At 39.2% G+C, this 27,742-nt stretch overlaps 1 long non-coding RNA gene across 5 annotated transcripts in view; it reads right to left on the minus strand.

Moving 5' to 3' along the window:
• Positions 1-27,742, minus strand: part of LOC123585549 — a 253,585-nt gene that overhangs the window by 202,873 nt on the left and 22,970 nt on the right. For all 5 annotated transcript variants that reach the window (XR_006706277.1, XR_006706278.1, XR_006706274.1 and 2 more), the window contains exon 3: positions 542-669. This is a non-coding gene — a long non-coding RNA (uncharacterized LOC123585549). The remainder of the gene's footprint in view (positions 1-541; positions 670-27,742) is intronic.

The raw sequence follows: 27,742 nt of genomic DNA on the forward strand, positions 1-27,742 counted from the left end.
AGGGGAGCCTGGTTGGCTCAGTCAGTTAAGCATCCAACTTCAGCTCAGGTCATGATCTCAGAGTTTGTGGGTTCAAGCCCCACGTCAGGATCTGTGCTGACAGCTCAGAGCCTGGAGCCTGCTTCAGATTTTGTGTCTCCCTCTCTCTCTGCCCCTCCCTTGCTTGTTCTGTCTCTCTCTCTCTCTCTCTCAAAAATAAACATTAAAAACAAAAGTTAAAAAAAAAAAGAAAGAATATAACTTTAAATGGAAAAGGGTACAAAAATCACTTTTTTCAGTATAATCCACATTCTCTTATAAGCATACTTTAGATAGATATAGATAGGGAGATGGACAGACAGACCTGTACCAATGGATAGAAAAAGATCAGAAAGGAAAAACTCAGACTTTAAAATGGTTATTTTGGGGTGGTGAGTTTATACATCATTTTTACATTCTTCGTTTCTTCCTTTATTTTAAAAATTGTCTACAATAAATATTCACCATTTTTATAATCAGAGTGATCTTTTTAAGCATACATGAGAAATATAAATCACTATACCTTTTGGTGGTGTTTCTTACTGGACTTGACTCCACCTCTCTAATAGGATCTTTTAAGTGTTATGGGATCAGTCAATTAATGTAGTTTAATAAACATTTGCTGACACTCTGTTAGGTGTCTTCCATGATCTGGGGACACATGAAAAGACAATAAAATTCTTACTCTTAAAGATATTACAGTAAATACAAAGTTTTATTAGTTATGTTTTTAATATAAAGATAATACAGTTAGGATAAAACAGAAGAAACCTTCATAGTGGAAGTAAGTGGGCACAAGCCACCATGAGAGAGTAAAGGCAAGAAGAGTCTCTTTGCCAACCTGAGGGAGACCAGTTCTAGAAGCGAAGGAAAGGAAATGAGCACAGGAGGAGACCAAGTTGGCATGCGGCCAAGGAACCAAATGAGACAACACCTGAGATGTGAAGTGAACAGACAGCAAGGGTAGCTTTGCTTTTTGGTTTGTATTCTAGTCACATCTTCGTTTCTACCCAAGGAGAAATGATAAATGACATGTCTATTGCCTTCGCCAGCCGTAAGGCCAATTTACCCACCCCCCTCTGCCTGACTTCGTCAGTAAAACCCCCCTCTCTTGGTTATATCTCCACAACCCTGATCATTCCATTCTCCACTTTTTCCACATCTCCAAATCTTCCAGCTTTCTTCCCTGCCCAAGAAACACATTCCATAATGTTTTTGACATTTTAAGACAGGGAAAAGCATTTTAAGACAGGGAATTCATGACTGAAGCTGCATAGAGGGTCAGTTCAAATAATTAAGTAACTAGTAAGATGGTAACTTTCCAACAAGACCCCCGCAGCCCTTCTCTGCTTATTGTCGTATAGGGCATGAGTGATGGATTACCTTAATACCAGGCCGCTTTGCATTAGTAAATACCAAGTCCAATGGGAATAGCCCCAGGTAAGAAGTATCTCCAGTAAGGGTCACGCCAACATACACTTTATTCAACAGCCACAGATACAGTATTTACCAATCTAAGACCCTGTGGCCAATAGGAATTTCATGCATTTTGTGGTATAGTGTATAAATATGCAACTAATGTGGACATTCTTTTAATTTTCTTTTTTAAACACAGAGTTCAGATAGAATTCAAAACATAAAGCAGCATAACCAATATGTGGACTACAGAATGCTAGTTTCATGGGATTATAATGGATGTTATAAAAAAAATGAGGATCCTGGTTAAAAATTCTGGGAAACACTAGGTACGACAAGTGTCTTTATCATTAGTCTTGAACGAGTCAAGGCAAATTGAGTTTCTCCTAGAAAATGATGAGATACGTAACATTTCCCAAGTTTATGTGACCATAGAATCTCTTTGCACAGGTTATTTTGCAGGTCTAGAGTTCTCTTAGGGACCGTCCTTTAAAATTTAATCATAGTACCACATTAGATTTTAAATTACAGAATCAGATTAGATCTCTAACCTCTGTCAGGAGTGATTTCAGAACAACTGTCCTCAATAGTGTCTGCACATTAAAATCACACGAGAGAGGCACGTGGGTGGCTCAGACGGTTAAGCATCCCACTTCAGCTCAGGTGATGATCTCTGTTACGATTTCATCGTTCATGGGTTCAAGCCCCACGTCAGGCTCTGTGCTGACAGCTCAGAGCCTGGATCCTGCTTCGGATACTGTGTCTCCCTGTCTCTCTGCCCCTTCCCTGCTCATGCTCTGTCTCTCTCTGTCTCTCAAAAATGAATAAATACGTTAAAGAAATAAAAAAAATAAAATCACATGAGAAACTTAAAAAATTTCCAATGCCCAACCCTTACCTCAAATCAGTCAAATCAGAATCCCTGGGGCGAAGACCAACGCATCAGTATTTTGTAAAGCTCTGAGGGGATTATAATGGGCAGCTGGGTTGAGAGCTGCCACCTTTGTGTCTCCTACCAATGCAGGACGCTCTTCTTAAGGCATCCCTGATATCTTGGTGTTCTAGCTTTTCAACACGGTGAGCCTCTGTGGCCCCTTGTCACAGCAAAACATCCCTCTGTTATGTTAAATACAAGATGAAAGCCACTGTGTCTAAGATAACATTTATCTCAGTAATATCTTATATTGCTAAAACTGTAGGGCACATGCTACATTCCTATCTCCCATCAGTAAATGAAGGGCCTATTTTATTTTTGCCCCTTAGTAGTTTGAACATAGCGCTCCACATAAAATTCCCACAAAGGGAAAAACAAGCCTCACATTTATTAATAAAGTTCTAACAGCAAATATTGAAAACCTGATATCCAGACAGAGTACAGAATATTAACTGTGACATGTAATATTTAAGGGCAGAAATTTTTTATTAATATTTATATACCTAATATGTACAATCGAGAAGTCTAAATAGCAGAGATGCTTTTTGCATTATGCAGACACGGGCCCAGTGAATCTCTCCAGCCTCCAGGGCACAGAGTAAGACTGCCTTGGAGGTGGGAGCTGACACAGGACTCTTTGCCAGACTTTGCCTTGGTAGGAGCCTTAATTAATTTTATTTATAGTTCTACCAAGTACTGCTGTTTCTTCTCATTGAATTACTTGGAATGCGTGTTTAGTTGTAAGGCAGTGCTTTTGGTTGAATAGTGAAAATAAAAATACTTGAACTCCAGGGACTCCAGCCACACAAGTAACCATTCAAAACTTGGAACCTAAAATGATATGCCTTTGAGTGAACAGAACAAAAACCATTCTCATAAATGATACCTCCCAAATCACTGTCCCCAATTTGGGATGAGTCGTGATGCTATAGGCCATTCTGTTAAAATGTGTGAACAGTTTTACTTCTAGCTACCCACGGATTTCATGCAAACTTTGCACCAAAGAAAACAAAAACACCTAGTGCTTTATCCTTAAAACTGAAAAGGTTTATGACAAGGTAGTTACATTATTTATTTGAATAATAAAATAAAGCCCAGTATCAACCTGACTTGCAAACCAGCTATCTGATCTTAGAGTCACTAATCTTTATTTCCTTCATAATCCAATTTCCTTTATTATTTGCAATGCTAATGACTGTTTTGATTAAAGAATTAGGGATAGAAATGATAATGCTGTATAATTAAGTATGCAGATTTGGAGCTTTCTGCTTTTAAATGCAGTGTATTCAAAGAGCTAGATCTTGGTACTAGATAATTTGTGAAATTATATATTGCATTAATAATGTGCTGGAATGGTTAAGGGGCTAAAAATTTCACGATTATCCCACACCCAATAGTTGGTGGTCCATAAATATACCAAATGAATCTAAGTAGGCCTTTAGAAAATCCAATTTATTGAATTAAGTATGAGTTTTAATAGCCCAATAAAACATAACTGAAAGAAAAATATTGCACGTTACACTGCCCAACTTCGGCATAGCAATTCATTGAATTTTATCTCTCAACAAAAAAATAAATACTATAATTATTTTTCATGACAAATTTGTATCTAATTTAAATGATACTCCTTTGTGAACCTGAGAGTTTCTATGATAATGGGGGAAAGCTATCTGCTTGTTAGGTGTTTTAAGACTGAAATATAAAAGGAGCCTCAGGGAATGTGTAGCACTTAGGCTAAAGAGGAGGGAACTGGGAAAGCAGCTGAGAGGCTGGGGCAATTTACGGCTGTGTTTAATTTTGTGGTTGGGCTGCTGTCACACAGAAGAGGGACTGAACTTTCTCAGAAGCTTCTGAGGGCTGCAGAGCAAATAGATAGTCTGTAAAACAACTTACGGAAATCTTTTCAAGCAGTCAAAATTATTTCAAGAATGGAAAATCCCCAAAAGGAAGTGAGTCTTTCATTAAAGAAGCAATCAAGTCCAGGCTTGAAAAACACAGGCAGAAATACTTGAAGAAGAGGTCTGGCACGGGAATCAGGAGTCAACTGGATTACTTTCAAAGTCTGGTTCTACCCCGAGGTCCTAGAGTTTTCTGAGATTAATTACAGCCAATTGGGAAATATTAAAAAGTCAAGGAATTTAAATGAATTATTTAAAATACCAGAAATCAGAATCTAAAATGAAACTTTTAACTCAAGGTGCAGGCACTGGAAGACACACAGATTTTTGTAATTAAATCATTCTCTATTAAAAATCTGTACAAGTATTGTCATATTCCTCTCTCTCTCTCTCTCTCTCTCTCTCTCTCTGTGTGTGTGTGTGTGTGTGTGTGTGTGTGTATATATATGGAGACTTTTGGGGAGTGGTCTTTTTTGATATTTCAAACTGAAATCTATCAACTATTAGATACCTACATGCTTACAGTTGCTATCCCTAGAATGCAAGGTCATAGATGATTTTTATTTTCTTCTTTTTGCTTATGTTAATATATTGGTTTTCTTCAAAGGTCCTGTTGGGGTGCTTGGGTGGCTCAGTTGGTTGAGCATCTGACTTTGGCTCAGGTCATGATCTTGTGGTTCATGGGTTCAAGTCCCATATTGGGCTCTGTGCTGTCAGTGCAGAGCCTGTTTCTGATTCTCTGCCCCCTCCCCCCTTGTGTTCTCTCTCTCTCTCTCAAAAATAAATATACATTTTTTAAAAAGTGGCATTTTTAGGGGCACCTGGGTGGCTCAGTTTGTTAAGGCTCTTGACTTTGGCTCAGGTCATGATCTCATGGGTTGTGAGTTCAAGCCCCGCATCAGGATCCATGCTGACAGTGTGGAGCTTGCTTGGGATTCTCTTTCTCTCTCTCTCTTTCTCTCTTTCTCTCTCTCTCTCTCTCTCTCTCTCTTCTCCTCCCCACTTGTGCTCTCTTTCTCTTTCAAAACAAATAAATAACTTAAAAAATTGTTTAGAAAATAAAAATAAAAAAGGGTCATTTTTGAGAATTAATAAATTTCCATAAAATATTAGATGTTTTGACTACATGTGTACATTCACAGAATAAAATTAAAAACTGAGACGCTTAGATAATCCTTCATCAAAGCCTCCTTTTGACCTTAGTTATCTGGGCATTATGTAAAAGAAAAAGTTTAAGAACCTAAATTAAGGGCACCTCGGTGGCTCAGTAGGTTAAGCATCTGACTTTGGCTCAGGTCATGATCTCGTGGTCCATGAGTTCGAGCCCCGAGTTGGGCTCTGTGCTGACAGCTCAGAACCTGGAGGGATTCTGTCTGTCTCTGACCCTCCCCACCTCATGCTCTTTCTCTTTCTCTCTCTCCCTCTAAAAAATAAACATTAAAAAAAGAAAGTAAATTATAATTATCTAAATTTGTTCTTTAATTTCTCAGTGAAATAGCCTATGTATTCTTTCATCTGAAAGCTCATACAAATAAATAAAATCAGCATTCTGGACACACTTTACTGATAGAGAGCACTGTCTTAATATCTTTCACAATATAATTGTACACTGAGGGGTATTTTAAATTTCATAATATTTTAGTTTAAAATTAAATCATTGTTGATAATTATTTAGGATTATAATAGTAACAACTGTACTATAATCATGGGGGTAAAAAGGTACCAAGATTTAATTCTGGAAAAATTAAGTATTTTACCAAGCTATTAGCATTGTAGTCAAAATTAAAGCAATAGCCACATGGTGCAAGTTCAGAGAAAAAAACTATGATTTATCTGCTGCTCCCTGCTAATATTAAGCAAGAGAACTTACAGAAAAAAATCCATAATATTTGCTGTGTACCTACCATCTAAGTACTCTATTTTCAAATTACAGCTGTCTTCATTTAAATGTTGTGACTGACAGTTAAAGATATCACAGAAGGCCCTCCAAAGGGATTCAGGCACCATAATTGCAAGATTATTTGAACCTTCTGGAAACCACTGCATTGGATAACTCAGCTTCCACATAAAATTTCTAGTGTCTACCAGCCTTCCTCAGTGTGTAACTCAATTTGTTGTTTTAGGAGACTGCAATTTTGGAATCATGCCAAGGAAACTAGTGTGCCATTAAGAAAAATATGATTCTCTTCCTGTAGGGATAGAACCATACACACAGGTGAGCAAACAGCTAAAAGCAGCTACCGTTGAGGGAAAAAAAAAGGTAGTGATACCGATTCCTTCTGTGAGCACTTGCTTCATTCTCTGAGTCCGTATCCTTCCTCCCACCCATACTCAGAGACAATTGGTCCCCTCCTACAGACTCAGCTTTATTCTCCAGGCCCTATGACCAATTTGATCCTTCATCAGAAACCATTAAAAAGCATTTAAGTTGACTCAAACTTTAAGTCAACTTAACTCTGGCCTGCCATTGGTCCTTTGCCTAGTCTGATATGCAGCCTTTTCACCAAGACTCCCATCTTTCATTTCTGTCCTGATCAATGATTCCTGCCTTGTTCTTCTGCACCTAGCCATCTGCTTGAAAACCAGGTCAGGAAGCCAGTCTTTCTGATGCTGGGACCCAACACTGCCCTTGTGCTTGAAAAAAATTGAGGCTCCCACATGTTTAAAAAGTAATACAGTCATGAGCATGTACATGTATGCATGTGCAAACACACAAAACTCTTTTTTTGGGTTAAATGTATCTGTATCTCCCTATTCCATTGAATCAAACACTCTAAATCTCATCTGTGCCATACTAGATCCCATTTATGGGGCTTGTATAAAATAGTTCAACCGTTCCCTTTCACAATCACTGCAACGTCTTTGCTTTGGGTGGTACAAGAGGTAAATAGGCATGTAGCCACCATTCACTTTCAGAAGTGTGGTTTAATCTGCATTCCCTCACTTGCCTTCCCAGTACAGGATACTAGTGGATACCCCTAGCTGGAGTATCCACAGCTCTCCTTTCACGCCTCTGCTTTACTAAACATATTTAGGATGAAGTCATAGACCATAAGGCAAAATTGCTTTGGGATCTTGGTAGCTTCCACTACCACCAAGAAGAATCCAGAAACACAGTTGTGACACTGGTGGATATTTGGGAGAAATGGTTATTTTGCATGCACTACAGTATGGATGGGCCACAGTGATTTACTTTGTAACAGGTAGAACAAGAAAATTGCTCAAAATTGTTCTGTTGATGTATAAAGCATACCATCTGCTTTGCTGCTGTCTATTAAGTCTCTAAGAACATTAGAAACAAAATTTGGAGTTAGCTTGAACTAACTCATTTTAAACTAAATTATTTTGGGGAAAGCAGGGAAGCACTGTGCTCTCCGAAGGGCTGAAAGCAACTCACGTGGGGAATTTTTACACCAAAATGATAACATAACTGAATCCCTTGAAGAGCCCAGTTGAGAACTGACTTTCCTGGCAACTCTTGCCTAGATGATTTCATCTTGTCTCATGGATTAATTACAAGCTCATGACTCCTACATTTAAACTTGAGCCAGGGGCGCCTGGGTGGGTCAGTCAGTTGAGTGTCTGACTTAAGCTCAGGTCATGATCTCACGGTCCGTGAGTTCGAGCCCTGTGTGGGGCTCTGCGCCGTCAGTTCAGAGCCTGGAGCCGGCGTCAGATTCTGTCTCCCTCTCTTTCTGTCCCTCCCCCACTCACGCTCTTTCTCTATCAAAACATGAATAAACGTTAAAAAAAAAATTTAAACCTTGAGCCCAAACCTGTCCCTGACCTCCAGGCTCACTACCTAACTGCCTCCTCTGTTACCCTACATGGATGTTGATCAAGCATCTCACAACAAACACGTCCAAAATGGAGATAATGTTAGTCCTGAAATCTTTCCTTTCTTACTAAATACCACTTCCATTCTTCCAGGTATGCAGGTACAAATCTCGATTTCTCTCACACTCAACCTATTAGCAAATCCTATAAGCTCTTCCTTTTAAATACCGAGAATCTGATCCCTACTTACCATCTCTACCAGGAAAATTCTGCTGCAAGCAGCACCATGTCTTGCCTGGACTAACACAGCTTCCAACCTATGGCTTCCCTGCTTCCACTTTTGCTCCTGCATGTATTCTACACAGAGCAGGCAGAGGAAGCCTTCAAAAAGGTAAGTCGGATCGTGTCACTCCTCTGCACAAACCCTTGCAGTGGCTGTTCAATCCATACAGCATAAAATCCGGACTCTTCACCAAGGCTTATATGAAGCTAGCTGGTCTACACCTCAACCTTCCTCTGTCCCTCACCTCCATTTTCCTGCTGATGCCCCCTATCACTCTCCCCCTTACCCACTCTTTTTCAGCCACAAGGGCATCCGTGTTGCTACACCAAACACACTCTCATCCCCGGGACTTTGCCATGGTTGTCTGGAACACTCTTCCCTGATATCTGCAAGTCTTGTTCCATCACTTCCTGTAGGTCTCCGCTAGTATAACCTGAAGGATGCCTTTTCTTTTCTATATAAAAGCATGTACATAATAGCATGTCACACCCATATCACTCCTTGTTGCCTAATCCTGCTTTATTTTTCCTGATAGTATGTAATTTACTTATTTATGTGCTGCCTGCCCTCTCTCAGAGGATGTAAATGGCCTGAGGGTAGGGACTCCGTATTCTCAGCATCAAACAGTTCCTGATACAGAGCGGGCACTCACTATGTATTCGTTGGTTTATTAAATGAATGAAGAATGCACTCTTTTGTCCCTACTCTCCCTCATAATGGAAGCCTGCATGTTTGTACATCCTTGCACATCATCTGGAACACATCAGACCGTGATCCAGGCTTTCACAACGTCCCAAGGATGGAAAATCTGGAGTTAATCATCCTTTTCAAATTGGCACTGCCCTATGGGCACTTTATCATCCTTACCCCTAAACTGCTGGAAAATCCAGATTGAGCAATGACAATGTTCTCCTCAGGAGCCATTTGCTGTTCATAAAACTCTAAAAAATAGCATCTATGGAACAGAGAGTCTGATGCAATGTTAGAGATACATTACCCTGAACAGCTTAAGATGGCTTCCAGGAATAGGATGTACCACGTAATGGCATAATCGCCTGTCCATTTCTCATTAAAAGGGGCCTGGAAGTGCATGGGCACCAAACATTTATTTCTAAAGCTCTTTTGTGAAGTTGTTCTGATAGATGGATGTGAGTGTGTAAATGAGAATAGAATAGAATTTCTAATAACTTAGAAAATCCTTAAGATACCACATCCCTTCTGAATGTGCAATTAGAAAATAAGGTAGTGGAAAATGGAGGGAAGAAATTACTGCAGAGAAGACAGCAAGTGAATTTTAGACAAATCTTACTTTTTCAGAATGGAGTAAATGATTAGAGCAAATATCTTATTATATTTTTATGCATTATGTATGTAAAGTGCTTGGCTCAGAGGAGGCACTATTTAGTAGTTATTATTTTATTCTCTGTGATAGTGGTTAAGATCACAGGCTTTGAGGTCAGATCCACAAGGGTTAATTCTTAGGTGACACTTACACCCCGTGGAACTGGACCAGTCACTTAGCATCTCTGATCTTCCATTGTCTTATCTAGAAAGTGGACATAACACCCTTCATCATGGAAGGACCAAATAAAATATGCATATAAGGGAAAGCATATAATGCAGCATCTAGCATATAAATAACAATAACATTTTTATATGAACAATAGGTAAAATGGCAGGCATCACAGGAAGAGATTGAAAAGAAAGAGGGGTATCTAAAGGACGTTGTGCTTACTCTTCCATTCTTTCAGGTCTCTGCTCAACTGCGTATGGCAGGAGATTGGAAGAGCTGCTAACAAAAGAAAAGGCTTGGACTCCTGTTTCTCATAAAGTATGGAGCGGGGATCATTTCCTTCTCTTTGCCAACTGATTTGCTGCCTGCCTTCACACTAACTTAACAATCCTCCAAGGGTTTGATAAAGCCACTCTTCCCTAGGAAGCTCAACCTCTTAGAAATAAGGTGGGCACATCCTTTGTCACTGCTCCAGTCCTGCCAGTTCCTCCCTTGCAGGGAGGTTGTAGGTTGGCTCTACTCATGACACTCCAATCCAAGTATGTTTGACTAGTTTTCCGGCACCTTGTCCTCTGGTTATAGAAGACTTCTCATTCCTCCCTGAAGAAAGAGGCTGGTCACAATCCAGCCTGTGCATCACATCCCTGTGAAAAACCTGCTGTCCTCCCCACCAACCACAAACACAGATGATTTCTGACTCCTTTGCCTCATCTGTTTGCCTTGTTAGAACTACATCATGCCTTCTAGAACCTGCATTGCCACTGCTGGTTCATCTGCGGCACAGATTAGGATCCAACAGACCTGATGTCTACTTCCCACTCCCCATTTGCTAACCATGTGACCTTGAGAATGTTATTTAATGTTCTTAAGCCTCAGTACCCTTATCTGTAAAATGGAAATAATCATATCTGAGAGGATTATTCTAGGAATTCAATGAGATCATGGAAACAAATGTTCACTCAGTGTTATCTCATGACAAGTGTTTTATGGGCACGGTGTCTGGCACATAGAACTCCGTGAGTCATCAAAAAAATATTTATAAAGCATTTATTATGTGTCAGGCATTGTAGTGGGAGCTTGTGGTTCAATAGAGGAAGTAACACTCAGTTCTGGTATTCAAGAAGCTCCAAGACTATCACTGGGGTGGGTGAGAGAGTGTTAGTCGGGAGAGGTGGGGTAGAGCAGGCATGATGTGGATGGATGGACAACAAAAGCTGCAATCACACCACAGTGTGGTAGGTGCTATAATGGGGTGGGATTATAAGGGACTAGGCACCCTGAAATCTTGAAGGGGCAGAAAGGAGTTTTGGGATTCAAGCTGAAACCTCAAGGGTGACCCGTAATTAGCCACCCAATGGTGGGGGGGGGCAACAATAGAGGCAGGAGAGATGATAAGGTCGGCAGGTAGGTTGGTGCTAGGGGAGGCGGAGGATGAAGGATATTCTTGGCAGGAAATATGCAGAAATCTGGACACAAAAGAGAGCATACTGAGATCAGAGAGCCAAAACTATGTCAGTATGGCTCAACATAATGAAGATAACCAATAATACTGAATAAATTAACTAGCTAAGTAATTGGTTAACTGGACTCTCCACCCTTCCTACCCTCACGAAGCTCTGATTGCACTTTTCTGCTATATGCTGCATACATTTAAAGACATTTTCACATCCAGTGGGAAATAAGGGCTAAGAGCAAATTCTCTGGACTCAGACTGCCTACGCTCAAATCTTAACTCTGCTACTTACTAGCTGTGTGACTTCAATTACTTACCTCCAGTTTCCTCTCTCATAAAACTGAGATAAAAATAGTGCCTTCTGTGGTTACACGGATTTAGTTATTAGCATGGCAGCTGACACAGAGTAATCATCCAATAAATGTTATTAACATGACATATACTCCTCCATAATTTTCGCTGAGTGTACTTCTTGTCTCCTCACCTGACTGCAAGCTTCTTGGGGTCAAGGACATAGTCTTCAACATTTTCTCTTCTCTGATAGGATAGAGTGGCACTGGTATAAAATGCTCAATAAATGTGTGCTGACAGAGCTATATTAGCTCAGGCAGCATAGAAGAATGCTTAAGACTGTGAGTTCCAGAGCTAGATGTGCCTGGGCTCATATTTACAGCTCGTCCATTTACTGGCTTTTTGACCTTAGGCAAGTTACTTAACCTCTCATTGCCTCAGTTTTCTCATCTGTAAAGTAGGGATCATCATAATAACGACTTCACTGGCTAGTTATGAGCATTTAATGGGTAAAGCCCTTAGATTAGGGCTGGTATTTAACTAAGAGCTGGTATAGTTACCATCATTCTCTTGTATTTGTAGTATCAGAATGAAAAATTGGAACTGAGGTGGGAATTCAAGATGTCTAAATATGCAGCCTATCTAAAGATATAATGGAAATTAGACACGTATAGTTTCTATGTATTTCTGTAAAAACAACTGCACATATGCACAAATATTCACAACCTCATTATATTAAAAGTAACAGTGTCTAATGTAATAGGTCATACATAGATTTCCTTCTGTTTCATACCTGATTTTGCCTTATTAATCTTGAGTCACAGAATCCTGGCTTTAGCACAGCCCAAATAAGAGACTGGAGGGCTTCCCAGAAATAAGAAACCAAACAACAAGAGACCAAGATCGCATCTTAATATCCTGATACCAACAAATAACAAAAATTACAGCTTTAAAAAGTTAGATATTAATGATTGATCCAATCCTTAAGAGACTCTGTGCAATTTGAACCATCAAAGTCAGTTCTAAAGCTGGATCAAATCCACTTACCCATCCCTGATTTAGAGCTTATGGATTTTATTCTTCTAAGGATCTGTAATCCAAATATCTCATTTAGGGCTCACGGGGGAAGATGCAATAAAGTGTACAGAATGCTAGGAATTCAAATGGGGAAATTCCTAACTCCTTAATTAAACTTGCAGGGATAATGCTTTCTGCATGAATCAGATTCATAAAAGTATAATAACAACCATAGATTTATAGCTGGACAACAGATATATGTCATGCTCTGAGTTACAGCTGAGAACAGAGTTTGTTAAAGCTGAATTATGGCAAATGCCTTCAACTGAAAAAACGTATGCATAAAATATTAGCCATGATACACACTTAGAATACTCTGCAGTATAATAAAGACAGTTTCTTTTAAAGGTTATAAATTAAGAATGCTTCCTTTCAAATGAATTACAATTACCACGTTCTTTTTAAAAGTGGCTGAGCATGTATCTTATGCCTAATTCCTATTTAAAGGATATATCCTTAACCTTAACAGTTGCCTATGTAACTTTCTCTAGGGTTCCTGGATTACAGGCACACAGCTACTATAAAAATGAGAAAGAAATACACCTCAGTCATCTCAATTGATAATTATTGTGCTTGCTACCAAGCTGCTTCTTTGATTCAGTGAACAGGTTTGCAGGTGTTTGGAACACTCCCCTCCCCCCCCCCTTCCTTATTATTTTAAGAAAATCCAAGTAGGACTGCCTAGGCAGTAAATATCCCTTGGACAACCACCATGAAAGTATACTTCTTCTTCTAAGCCAGGAAATGAGAATAGAAAAATTTTCAAAACATTTGAAGGTACATTTTCATTAAGAAACTTGGGGATTTGAGCTCATAATTCACCCCTTCAGGAAAGAGAATTTATAGGATGGAATATGTGATCCCCCCTCACCCCAAAGCCAGTAAGAGGACTCTCTCACTTAGCTGGTAGATGATGGAGTGAGTTCTGGTACTTTCAGTTGTCAGATTTGCAATAACATTTAGTCTTTGCAAATTACTTTACCAACTCCCAAGATCATCAGTCTGTAGTTTTTTCTTCCCCCTGGAAAGTTGGCTTTGGTTCCTACTGGTCTAGTGACTTGAGTTATTGTTGAATTTATCCAAAACTCATCAGCTTTTGCTTCATCAACTCTCTGCCAGGACATGAGCCACCACTTTAAGGTTCTTTTTTTAAAAGGAGGATAAATGTATACATACATAATGCTGTTTACTAAAAAGATACTCTCCAGTTAATTAGATCTAAAACTGTATCTTGCTTTAAAAATTGCTATTCTTTGAAGACATTCAAGATTCTAATTTTGTATGTTTATCCAGCAGCGTGGTGGGGGGGGAGTTATGTAATATAAGTCTTTTCCTTTCCCTGTGTTACCTTTTTTTTTTTTTTAACTTGTTCCTCCATGTTTGTGGAAAATTTTTAAATGGTGGAAAAGATAAAGAACAAAATATAAAAGGTGCGCCTGGGTAGCTCAGTCAAAAAAGTGCCTGACTCTTGATTTTGACTCAGGTATTGACCTCCAGGTTTGTGAGATCGAGCCCCGTGTGGGGCTCCATGCTTACAGTACTGAGCCTGCTTGGGATTCTCTCTCCCTGTCTCTCTCTCTGCCCCTCCCCTGCTCGCTCGCTCGCTCTCTCTCTCAAAAATAAATAAATAAAATTAAAAAAAGAACAAAATCTTTTTAAAAATATTCCTAATTTCAATACCCTGAGATAATTACCATTAATATCTTGACATTTCTTACTAGAATTTTTCCTATGCACCTTCTAACAACATTAGGATCATAATATGTGGCGGTAATTTGACATACTGCTTTCAAAACGTAACATTATATCTGAGAACATTTCCATTTCCATGTGCTTTGAAAACCCAATTTTTTAATGGTTGTATAATACTCTAATGTGGACATGCCTTAATGAATTGAACCATTTCTATTAAGTTTGATATTTAAGATATATTTAAATGTTCATACTTACACTCAGATTCTTATTCTGATCTCTAATTATTTCCTCAGTTTCTACAAGTGCAAATATTGTGTCCAGAGATATTTTAGAAGGTTATTTAGCACAAACTGTTTGCTGGACACCAGTTCTTAACTTTAGTAATATTGGCTTTATAACAGGCAGGTACTATTGTTACCCTTATTTTACAGATGAGGAAGATTAAGTAATTCCCCACAGTCACACCACAGAGGAACCGAGCTTTGAATGCAGGTAAATGGTCCTAAACACTGTGCCAAGCTGCCTTTCGGGAAAAGTTGCAAGGCTTTTGATAAATATTGGCAAGTTTTATAAAGATGCTACCCTATGCAGCTACCTATAAAAGCACACACCTCACCTTACATCACCTTAAATCCACCAACACAGGATATCATTGTTTTTAGTATCTGTCCCGAAATTTTAGATTTTAAATTTGCATTTATTCAACTCAGTCCCTTTTTTCTGAATTATATACGTACGTTTGCTCTTCAATAAAATAGTACTGTGAACGTAATTGGAGCTCACGCCATATTTGTAGATTGACTGATTAATTGACAGATTGAGAACAAAGGACAATTAATTCAAGTTATTATCAAGAAGTACTGATTTGGACAACTTGAATACAGGGCAGCAGTCTTGAAAGAAGAGGGTGTCCATCTGAGCCAGTAAAGACAAGGCAAATATGCGTTGGTACAAAAAAAACCACACACCATCCATTCTTCCACTAAGTGGGGTTCTGTTCCTAACTCAGACACAAGCTGAAAGATGATCCTTCAAAGAGTTTACCACTTCTGAAGGGTCAGACAGAAAGCAGTTGGAAAATAACAGGATGGTATCCAGTCATGAGCTAAATGAAACAGAAATGGTAGAGTAGGTCTGAGGAGGGAGAAAACTCACAAATGCTAGACCCAGCGTGGAACCCCAACAAATGCTGAGACATCATCTTATGCAATTGTATTGAACTGGGGAAGCACATCCTTCTGAGAAATAGCGAGCCCACTCTTTCGGATGAAACCTAACTCAGGAAAAGTAGAAATGTCTGCAAATGGCAACAGTTTTAATTGCCTTTTATTTTTAAGCAGGAAATGTAATATCTGTAACCATACCTAATCATTTTCTTATTATTACTTCGGTTTCCTGGAAGTGGTTCATTTTGTTTCATTTTATGTCAAAAATGTAGAAACTACATAACTAGGCTGACTGTATGCTGTGCTTCTAAACACATTTTGAGTTTGAATCAGATATATTGATGCTTATGTAAGTCACCTAATTATGAAATGTGGCTTGTCTAGTTTACTTTGTAATGAAGTGTTCTTTAAAATGAGAACTTATTTTTTTGTTGCAGAGGCTATTAATAGTAGCTTCTTAAATACAGAACTACTTCTCATGCTTGTGGAAAAATGGGCTTACTTCCAGACACTTCTTGAAAGCAAATTCTGCAGAAGTGTAAATACTATACTATGTATTATGTTTTTCAGTTGTTAAAAATGTAATTATAAATTGACTAAAAAATTTTAAAACATTGCGATACAAACACACCCAATTTCTTTCACTAGGCACCAAAAACACAATGCTTAAACCTATAAAATTTGCAAAACCCACCTGTGACACACAAAAATGCAACAAAATGTATTGGCTCTAAAATAAGAAAATTGCAAAATAGGAATTAATACATTCCATTTTTATACCTACAAAATGCAACATTTTTAAAAGTTTATTTCTTTTTGAGAGAAGGTGGGGGGAGGGGCAGAGAGGGAGAAGATCCAAAGCAGAGCCTGATGTGGGGCTCAAACCCACGAACCATGAGATCACAACCTGAACCAAAGCCTGACACTTAATCAACTAAGCCACCAGGCACCTCCAGAATGCAACATTTTGTTAGCTATCCAATGACAATTAAATCTTATGATAGTTACATATAAGTTAAAATGTACCACTTCTCTTATTAACATATGTTTTACATGATTTGAGACTCGAAAAACAAGAGAACCTAAGACCTGCAAAGATCTTAAATTGGTCCTCAGTTTGAAGAGGCGCTTCTGGGGGCACCTGGATGGCTCAGTTGGTTAATCATCAGACTCTTGATCTCGGCTCTGGTCACAATCTCATGGTTGTGAGCATCACTGGGCTCTGTGCTGGGCACAGAACCTGCTTAAGATTCTCTCCCTCCTTCCCTCCCTAGCGCATGCTTGCTTGGTCTCTCTCTCCTTCCCTCTCTTTATCTGTCTCAAGAAAAAAAAAAAAAAAAAAGAATTGAACAGGCACCTCTGTCTGATCAAGCTGTTTTCGGGCACTCCTCTATTAAGCATGGCTCTCATTTCTCCATTAAGTAATGTATATAACATACCTAAGGAATATTTAAGATATCAACAGGTAGTATAAAATTTTTACATCTGTCTACAGCCTCTGTAATAAAAGTTAGCTGCTTCAGGCATTCGCTTCTGCTGACTATACTATTTGAGATGCTTGCAGTATAGTTTCCTTTATTTTAGTCACTGTTTAGTCTTCATTGGATACGCAGTTTCCTCCTGCTTTTTGCTCAGACCCTGGAACAAACTATTCACTGCTCCTCTCCACTGGCCACCCAGTTTGTGGTACTTTATTAAAAACAAAAACAAAACAAAAAAACAGCCCTAGAAAACTATACATTGTCTCTAGGTTGAAATTCCAAATTCCCCAAGAAGAAAACTGATCCATCTGGGGCCAGGTGCCCTTCTCTGCCCTAATTAACCATGGTCATGGGGCAGGATTGTAACTTCTGCAGACAGAGTATGCATATGAGACAAAGGTCGGGGTCGGGGAGGGGGGCGGTGTCTTAGCCTGCACCCCAAGATAATAGAGCAGGAGTCAAGAATTAAGTGCCAATGCTTTGTGTGAGAGGTGCAAAACCAGGGCAGCAAGAGTGAGGAAAAGGTAGGATACCATACATCCCAGATTATACCCATTGTTCTGGTGGTTTGTGAGAGAGGAATGAGCAAATGCAGAAGTGGAGGAGTCCCTTATGATCTCCCATGAAGAGAGGCAGAGTGGTATTCTCCACTCCACACACAAAGCACCCTCTTTTTCTTTAAGAAAAACTATTTGGTGGCAAGTGAACAAAAGGTTCACAAGAATAGAAGTCAGGGCCCCAGCGTTGTAGTTTTGTATTTGTTCTTGTCTTCCGTTTGGCTTAACAATTTCCAGGAAGTATCAAGTTTGGAAGGCATCTAGTTTCGGGTTTACTGACAGATGTATGTTTTTTATAGTTACTTTTGTGTTTTAATGAATATTACAAAATATCAAATATCAAATGTGCAGAATATAGTTTTAAAATAAATTTATCTAAAACACGAATGAATTATTTAAAGATTCAAATAATAGTACAGAGAACGTTGCAGCAAAAAAATTGTGGCGATGGTTCACAAAAGAAGTTGATTCATAAATCTGGTGTTTAATTCCTTGTGCAACATGCAAGATGTTGTGGTTCAGCCTGATCGTGAACAGTTCCAATGACCAGTTTCTCCTGCTAATCCTTACCCCACACCTCAGCCAGGTCTTTCCTCTTTTTTTTTTTTTTTTGTCTTGATTCTATCTTGTGAAGTCATACTGAATTGTTCTCTTGTTTTTTCTTCATGGCTATCCTTTGAATACTTGCAATCAGTAATCAAAACCTTTTTTTAATGTTCCTTTACTCAGGGCTAACTATTGCTATGGTCCTTTCTCATTGAGAATCTTTATATGCTCTTGTGTGTCATTTTATGAAGAAAGAGACAGAATGCCCACATCTCAAGAGCATGCATTTCTCATGTAATCCACCTGGGATAGTTCCAGAAGAATAATAAAGTTCAACAACTACAAGGCTCAATTTTTGAAATACTTACCTAAAAATTATCTCATTTGATCCCTTCTGTAACTTTGCGAGGTAGACAGGTAACACTGCCCCCATTTATTAATTAGAAAACTAGGGGATAAAAAATATTAAGTGATTTCCTTTAATTAGAAGAAAAATAATAAAATTTCTGAACATAAAAATAGAGTCTCCTTACACTAATATTTTTGTTTTCTGCTAAATCTGCTGTTTATAGAGTCTTTGGCATCATGAAATTCATAGCCCAAGATGGAAGATAAGACAAACGGAACCACTGGGAAAAAAACAGGAAGGAAAACACAAAGAAATTAAAAAGAAAAACACATGTGATCTGGAGAGGGGCAGATGGACAAATCAGAAGGAAACAATGGGTATAAAAGAGGTATAATGTTACATTTGAGTATTTTAGAGTGGACTGTCTTTCTTCATTTGGTTCTTGAACTTGAGCTCCTTAAAGATAGAGCCTGCTGCTTCAGTGGTGTTAGGGAAGCCTCCAAAAAAATGAAATGAAATAAAATAAAGTAAAATAAATATATTCTCCCTAAGGAAGTGAAGAAGTGTCACGACCAGCCCCAGGCTCAGTGACTTTCTAGGAGGAATTACAGGACTTGGTATACAGTTGTACTCACACCCAAGATTTACTGTAGTGAAAAGGATGTAAAGCAAAATCAACAAAGGTAAAGGCACGTAGAACAAAATCCAAAGGAAACCAAATGCAAGCTTCCAAGGGGCATATCCTGTGGCACCCACACAGGACACACTTAATTCCCTCAACAATGGGTTGCTGCAGCACATGTGAAATATTGCCTCCCATAGAAGCTCACTGGAAACCATGACCTAAGTTTTATTGGGAATGGGCACATAAGCACCCATTGCCTGGCACATACCAATGTTCCAGAATTCCAGAAGGACAGCAGGGATTCAGCATGAATGATACCATTTGTACAAACAGTTTAAGCACAGTGAGTCACTCTTATCAGTTAGGGGCCACTTCGGATCAGTGTAAGGAACTATTCGGCATTCAAGTTCCCGGACACTAGCCAAGGCCACTGTTGCAAAGAAGACTTCCTAAGGATGGAGGTCTCAGGTCTACTATGCTAATATTCCTGCAAACACAGTAAATGCTTCATCAATCTTTTACTACAATCTCAGGTTGATTGGGCTCTAGAACAGAGTTTCTTTCTTCCTCTTGGAAAAAGGAAGCCCAGCCTGTTCTAATAAATAAATACATCATCAGAAATACATTGGGATAATAGAGGACAAAGAGTACAGCCAGGTAGCTAATGACTAAATCCCTCTGATGGATACATAAATCTCCAATCCCATTGATGATCCCCAAAGAACATTTCTCAGTCCCACCTGAGAGTTAGTACTGGCAACTGAATTATTTCTGTTCCTTAAATCCAACCTAAATCTTCCCTTCTTATTGAACTGGGTCTTTCTATCTGGCTATAAGAAAGCCTTCTATTTCCTGTGGGAGCTCAGATGGTGGTGGTCTTACAGATCATTGGGGTCCACGATGATGTCTGCACTGAATCATATCCAAAAGAAGTGAGATGTAGTCCTTAGATCACCACGTCAGGCTTTAAACTTTGAAACATACAAAAGTAATCGATGCAGATTACTTGAGGAAAGCATGTCAGGAGATCTTCAGGGAAAACTGAGTCACTACTTAGCTGTGTCTCCTTGGGCAATTAAACCTCCAAACCTCATTTTTTCTTACCTATAAAATGAAAGAGGCAAGCTATGTGGCCTGCAAAGTCCCTTCTGACTCGAATACCCTCGGATGCAATGGGTTGCACAATACTATATACACAACACCATTGGCATTATTAAAAAGTCATGATGCTCTTGACTCAAATGCCTTGTATCCCACTCAAATGTAAGGGCGGGATGACAGAAGCCAAGGAGCTGGGGTAAAGGGGAAGTGACATCAAAAGAAATAATTGCTGGGATTAAAAGACCATCTGAATAAAAAAAGCGGTCTTCCAAATATTCTCCCTACTCAGACACTTTTATTTGGATCATCTAGAACTATTTCTCTGTGCACCAACTGAACTCCGCCCCCCGCCCCCCTTGGTTTTTCATAATAAACCAGCACATTAATTTTTTAAAACAGAAAATGATAGGGGCAAGACTCCATAAACAGCTAAAATGTTAATCACACAAAGGCTCCCAAAGCAATTTCATTCTGGACTCCTGATGGTTATGCATTACAATAGGAATTTTCATCAGAACGCTGGCCTGAGGATGGGCCGCCTGGCAAGTGACATCTACTAAAGCTTGAATCCCTGGGCCACTCTTGAAGGGGCAACCAGGACAGAATGTTCCAAAAAAGACATTTGCATAGAGGGGGTAATAAATCCATGTTGAGGATACTAGGTACTCTGGATGTATTACCTCAATTGATTTCAACAACAGTTCATGAGGGGATAAGATTATCATGCTCAGTTCACGGATGATGAAAATGAGGTTCAGAGAAGGTAGGTAACTGTCTGAAGTCAGACAATCACACAGCATGTTAGCATTCCATTGACATGTCCTTGCTACATAAAAAATTACCACAATCTTGGCAGCTTAAAGCAACACAATTGTATCATCTCATAGCTCTTAGGGATCAGGAGTCCAGGTATGATGTTAGCTGGGTCCTCTGCTCAGCTTTCCCCAAGCTAAAATCAAGGTGTCAGCCAGGGTTGCGATTCTTACCTGAGGTTTGCAGTCCTCATCCAAGCTCACTGGTTATTGGCAGAATTCATGTCAGCCAGTAGAGGCCATATACTCCCTTGCCATATGACTCCATTAGTTAATTTATAAGTTGGTTATTTGCTCCCAGGTCAGTCAGTCCCCTCCAGGATAATCTCCCATTTGGTTAACTCAAAGTCAACTGGTTAGTAACCTAACCACAGGAGTGTAGCCTATCATATTCACAGGTGCCACCCATACTTGGGGTGGGGGAGGCAGGAAGATTGAACAGGGTGAAAGAGACAGCTAGCTGGTCACCTTAGAATTCCACCCACCATGCAAAGTCAGTAAATGGAAGAGCTAAGGTATGACTTCAGGTCCGTTTACTTCCAAAGCCATGGTGCTGCCTATCCACCTGAGCCAGTCTAGGTTGAAGTGGGAGCCTAGACAGGTACTCCCAATGGTGGCAATTGGTTCAGAAAATTAGAAAAGACAGGTGAAGCCCTAGCTGGCCTGAGTTACTCAGAGGGAAGGGTGGTGGCAAGATCTCATGCCTAAGTTTCTGGGCAAAGTGTCATCTCTGGATGAGATCATTCTGAGATTCCTCAAAAACAAATGTTCTCAGTTGTAAAGGCCCAGACCATCAGGAGGCATCAGTGGCTACACTTCCTTCTAGATTGGATCCTCCCAAGGCTCCTTTCCTTCTGCTGATTCTTCTTGCCACATTTACAGAGCAACTGCTAAGAGCCAAGAATTTTGGAAGTCAGTGAGATGAAAAGACCAGGACCTGCCCCCAAGATTTTTAGATCTTAAGTTTAGGAAAGGGATGAAAGTGAATAGATATAAAATAAATGTGTTCAGGGAAAAAAAAAAAAAAATAAATATATATATAATATATTTATATATATTTATATTATAAATAAAATATAAATATTTATATAAATATATAGAGTTGGAGAAGAAGTAGCTATATCTCCCTGGGAAGATTCCACAGAGTTCAATCTGACTCTAAAGAGAAAGAGGGTGTTGAGTGGATTAGATGAGAAGTGGTGGGGGTTGGGTGGGGAGGGCATTAGAAGCAGAGGAAACAACTTCCTTGAAACTCCTCAGTGGCTCCCATTGATTCTTGAGATAAAATCCAGGGCCTGAATATGAGCTAGAAGTTCCTATATGATCAAGCTTCTCCTTCCTTTCCAGACAATGCCCCGCCTTAACACCTGTGGTCTGGATTCATCACTGGTCATTCACATGTGTGGTTTCCTCTCTTGGACTATTCTTTATCAGTATACTGCTACCACACATAATTCCCCAACCTACCTTTACACACACACACACACACACACACACACACACACACACACACACTTTTCCTGACTTATTACTATTTATTCTTCAGGTCTTGGATTAGACATCACTTCCTCTAGAAAGCCTTCCTCAGTGCCAAAGCCCTGATTTAAAATGCTTACTATAGGTGCTCCTATAACATTGTATCCGTTACCAGCATAGCATTTATCACAGTGTCTTGTACCTGTCTCCTTGAGGCTAGTAGAAGATATAATACAACCGATTTAAGGGACCAGGCTTATCTGCTCACTCTTCCATCTCCAGAAATTACTGGTTACTTAGTAGGTAATCAAAAACTATTTGTTGTGTAAATAGACAAAGGGCACAGAGGCAATCCTTGTTCATGGAAGAAAATTAAGGGCATCATAAACTAAACGGAAACTAAATTTCGCAAGTCTTCCATAGCTTACAGCCTGCACTGGGGTACCTGACATAGACATTAGCAGAGAATTTATATATCTAAGTTATATGTGTGTGTGTGTGTGTGTGTGTGTGTGTGTATATATATATATACATATATACACATGTATATATGACATACATACCATAAGTATATAGCGCATGTACATATGACACATACATATATCATATATATATGATAGTACTTAAAGGAAGATCAGAGAAAAGAGAGACTGTTCTTAAAAAAATATTTAGAACTCTGATTTTCTGTTGAAATCATACTCAAGAAATCAGAATGGTTTTTCATAGTTGTCCATTCCTAAAATCTTGTTTTGGCATGATAACAAGTGATCCCCCAAAATTGCAGTGGCTTAAAGCAAAGGTTTATTTCTTGCTCACAATGCATGACCATTAACTACTCCAAATATTGGTCACTCCAGACTCGGGCTAAGAAAACATCCTCTATCCCCAATATATCTATGGGGAAAAGAGACATGATGAATCTAAAATGCTCATCTTAGAAGTGACATATGTTCATTCCATCTGTATTCCATTAAATAAAGCATGTTCACATGGCCACTCCTGACTTCACAGGGCATCTACATATAAACCTCACAAAAGAAGGGGTTCTTCAAGGAGGGAAAGTGAAATATTTGACAAACAGTAATATAATCTATCACACCAGGCATCAGCAGGCTGTAAACCTCTTTTCTGACATTTGGATTTTCCCTTTTCATTTGTTGGCAATTAAACTTTACAATACCACCCTGTGGTTGTAGTGAAGAAAACAAGTTAAGGTTCTAAAGAGAAAGAATCAGAATGCTCAAGTTGGGACAGTCCCTACAGTTCATAGTCACAGCACTATATTTTATGAGCGCAAAAACTGGCTCAGAGAACCTGATGGCTTCCCCAAGGCAACTGTGCATCATGTGAGAGCTGAGACCAAATCCCAAAGCACTGGTCTCAGGACTTAGGGTCATTCTTCCATTTCCCACATAAGAGGACCCAACTTAATGGCAATGAATCAGACCCACAGCTTTGCACCGCATAGATATAGCTCCTGCCCTTGAACCTGATTCATGGTACTGCTGAGAGAACTCCCCCAGTGCAATGAGCTACAATAGAGCTTTTCTCAAACCAATTCTCACTCTGTTGAGAGAGGCTGTGATTATGCTCAGATCTTTGCCTGTTTTATAGCTTGGTACTGACATAGTGAGAACATCTACAATAAAAAAAAAAAAAACATCTATAGGGCTTTGTTTCCTTTTGTATAAATTCATTGTCTAGAATTTGGCAGTCCCATGTCTTGGTGATTTATCAGAATTAGTCTATTTAGGAAGGAGCGCCTTGCTCAACTGAAACCTGTTCTCTTTATTTTACCCAAACCCTAGTATTTTCATGTAGCTTCAACTAAACTCAGGTACGTATTTTAAAGTAACAAAACAATTCTTCTCCTAAAGCCTCTCTATTCTAATCTTTATCATGCTCCTTGGTTGTATAATGAACACTATTTCTTCATCACTTTCTTCTCCAATGACACTCTATATATTTTGACTACACAATCCGAAGGCTACCTTCACTTAGGAGTTGGTCAAATCTTAGAAATGGCAGAAAATGTAATGAAACAAAGAGCTGTTTTTAAAGATAAAGTATGGTTTATTTAGACGTTTGTCCTCAGTTTCTAACATAAGCTTTTCCATATATCGTGGATTTTATGTCCTTCAAATTGTCTATGTAAAAACAGGAGCACATACTCCAATGTTCTCAAATCCTTAAGAAAAAGATAGGTGCATACTAATGAACACTATTAGCATTTTGTTTATTCTCTGATTTTTGAGTCCATTATTTTACTCTCTCTTGTTTGCTGTTTTTTGATACATTTAGGGCTGCACTTTTTTTTCTTCTAATAGATTCACGGTATTGATGTGCAAGGCTCAGGGCTAAGAATTGAGCAAACAGTAGACATGTGGAGGAGTCTGAGGATACAGAGATTGAGTTATTCTAAGAAATGAAATAAATGTTCACTACCCACAGAGAGGTTAAAAAATTTTTTCTGACAATTTTAGGATTTGGAGTCTAAAAAGGTTGTTTTGGGGTTCCCCCACCCCTAAATTGTATTCTGACACCCTCTTCTCATTTGCTGGCTCTGGGCAAAGGATACATAGAAGTAACTTATGTGGCTTATTTTGAACAGCTCCTAGGAATTTGATAAGTGAATTTACCTTCTAATGATTTGTTGTTCTGCAATTTATATCCACACATACACATATATAACACAGGTGTAGTATTTCCCTCAGGGTTCTCCAACATAAATAAACTCAATGATGTCATGTCAGACAAGAGAAATTCTTCAAAGAGAGCCAGCTTGGCATATAGAATCCAGATTATCAGAAGTATATCTGAATAGGTAGACTGTGTGCTGAAAAGCTGCTCTCTACAATGCCAGAGTGTGGAAAGGCTGAAAAGTTTGGTTACTATTCTTAGAAGACATCAACAAGGTCTGGACAGATCACTGGACTAGGATGAAGAAGCCATCTTTATGCCCTGGAGACCTAGGAACTTGACCTGCTCCATGACTTCATTTCCACAGCTCAGTTTATGTGTTTTTGGCCATGCTAACTACACTACGACCCTTTCTCTCTTTACCTAAACACAGCTGACATAATATAAAACATACGGCCAAACACCACGATTCTATACCACAGTACCTTTTCCATATTAATTATTCTCCTGTATATAAAAATAGCACATGTTCACTATAGAAAATACTGGAAAATAAGAAAAGTATAAAAAAGAAAAATTGTATGAAATGTTACTGCTCAGACATAAAACTTCTAGAAAGTGACTTAACCTTTTTGCTTCTTAATTTTCCTACCTTAGTTTTCCTACCAAAATTCAGATAAAAGTAATGCCTGCCTCACACAACTAGTATAACAATTCAATCAGTGAGTTAGTATATGTGAATGCTTAAAGCCTTGTCTGGCCATAATGGATACTCAACAAATGTTGGTTACTATTATCTCACGTATATATAGTAAGTATAGCTTACTGTCCCCCCGCTTTTTTTTTTTTTTTCAACATTTATTTATTTTTGGGACAGAGAGAGACAGAGCATGAACGGGGGAGGGGCAGAGAGAGAGGGAGACACAGAATCGGAAACAGGCTCCAGGCTCTGAGCCATCAGCCCAGAGCCCGACGCGGGGCTCGAACTCACGGACCGCGGGATCGTGACCTGGCTGAAGTCGGACGCTTAACCGACTGCGCCACCCAGGCGCCCCTCCCCCCGCTTTTTTTAACTTAAAATAAAATACAAACTGTCTCCCCACCTTCACTGCTATAACCCTAGTCTTAAGCCAGCATCATCATCTCTCTCCTGAATTACTGCAATGATAATTTACTTTATGTCCTCAGTAGGACCTACAGTCTTGTCTCCATATAGCAGTTAAGATCATTTGTTACAAATATAAATCAGATCATATTGCTCTCCTACTTAAAACTTTCCAATGGTTTCCAGTTACACATAAAATGAAATACATTTACTTACATATTAGAAATATGTAATATATCTACTATATTTATCATTTAAGGATTGGATTCCACTTCATGCCAAAAAACTCTGGTTCGTGTAGCCCAGCCAAACAGGAATCCGGAGGCAGGTTTTCAAGAATGCGAGTAAGACCCCCAGGGCGCCCTCAAGCTCCCAGGTGCCTTTCAACTGCCAGTTCCAAAATTGTCAGCCCAGGGCTCTCGATCTCATGGTGGCGAGGCACTGCTACATTTTTAGGATATTGTCCATGTTCCAGAAAGAAAGAACTAAAAGGGTAGAGGTCAAAGTCCTCCATCTGCACACTGATTTCACTGGACATCTTCATTGCCATGGACATACCACACTGCCCCCTTCCCCGTCCCTACTTCAGGTATAAGAGACACCAGGAAAACCAGCATTTTCATTATATACATTGATGCTTGACATTGAACGGTTTCCTCTGTGAGAAAGAGGAGAGATGGGGTGTTAGGGTGAGCAACCAGCAGTACCTGCCAGCCGCTGGCCTACAACATCCTTCCTCATGCCTACTTGCTCCACCTCTCTCTCCTTGACACTATGTCCAGACACACTGGCCTTAGTCCTTAGTGTGCACCAAACATCTGCCTGACTCAAGAGAGGTCATTAGCCTTGCTTTCCCTTCTGCCTAGAAGGTTCTACCCAGTAGTTGGCAGATGACTGGCTCCTTCTCTTCATCAGGTCTTAGTGAACATGTAACTTCTTCAGGGAGTCTTGATTCCCCGTGCAGGGTCACCCCTCTTCTCCCCACCCAATTTGCTTCACAGCTCTTATCACTAGTTGAAATTACACTGTTTTAATTTATTTGTTTATCCTCTGTCTCCTTGACCAGGACATAAGATGCAAGAGAGCTGGGCCTTTACTCCTGACTGTATCCCCAGTGCTCAAAACAGAGCCTGGAACACAAGAAGTGTTAGATTTGGTGAGCAAATGTCGAATGCATTACAATCACATTCTGTTTTCATTAAATGCTATTCAAGAGATTTAACAGCTGTAAAATATGCCACTGAATAAATGTTAACACTATTAACTGCTTCCTATGGCTTGCTACTATAGTAAGCTGAATAATGGTCTCCCAAACATGTCTACATCGTAATCCCTGGAAACTGAGAATGTTACCTTATAAGGTGAAAGGGATTTGCAGATGTAGACAAATGAAGGATCTTAAATTTAAGAGATTAAGCTTAAAAAATATTACCTTGGATTATTTTCACAGACCTGATGTAATCAGGTCCTCATACAAAGGATGCAGGAAGAGTCAAAATTAGAGGAGAAGGCAATATAATGATGAATCA

This window comes from Leopardus geoffroyi, chromosome C3 (assembly GCF_018350155.1).
Source record: "Leopardus geoffroyi isolate Oge1 chromosome C3, O.geoffroyi_Oge1_pat1.0, whole genome shotgun sequence".
Classification (NCBI taxonomy): Eukaryota; Metazoa; Chordata; class Mammalia; order Carnivora; family Felidae; genus Leopardus; species Leopardus geoffroyi.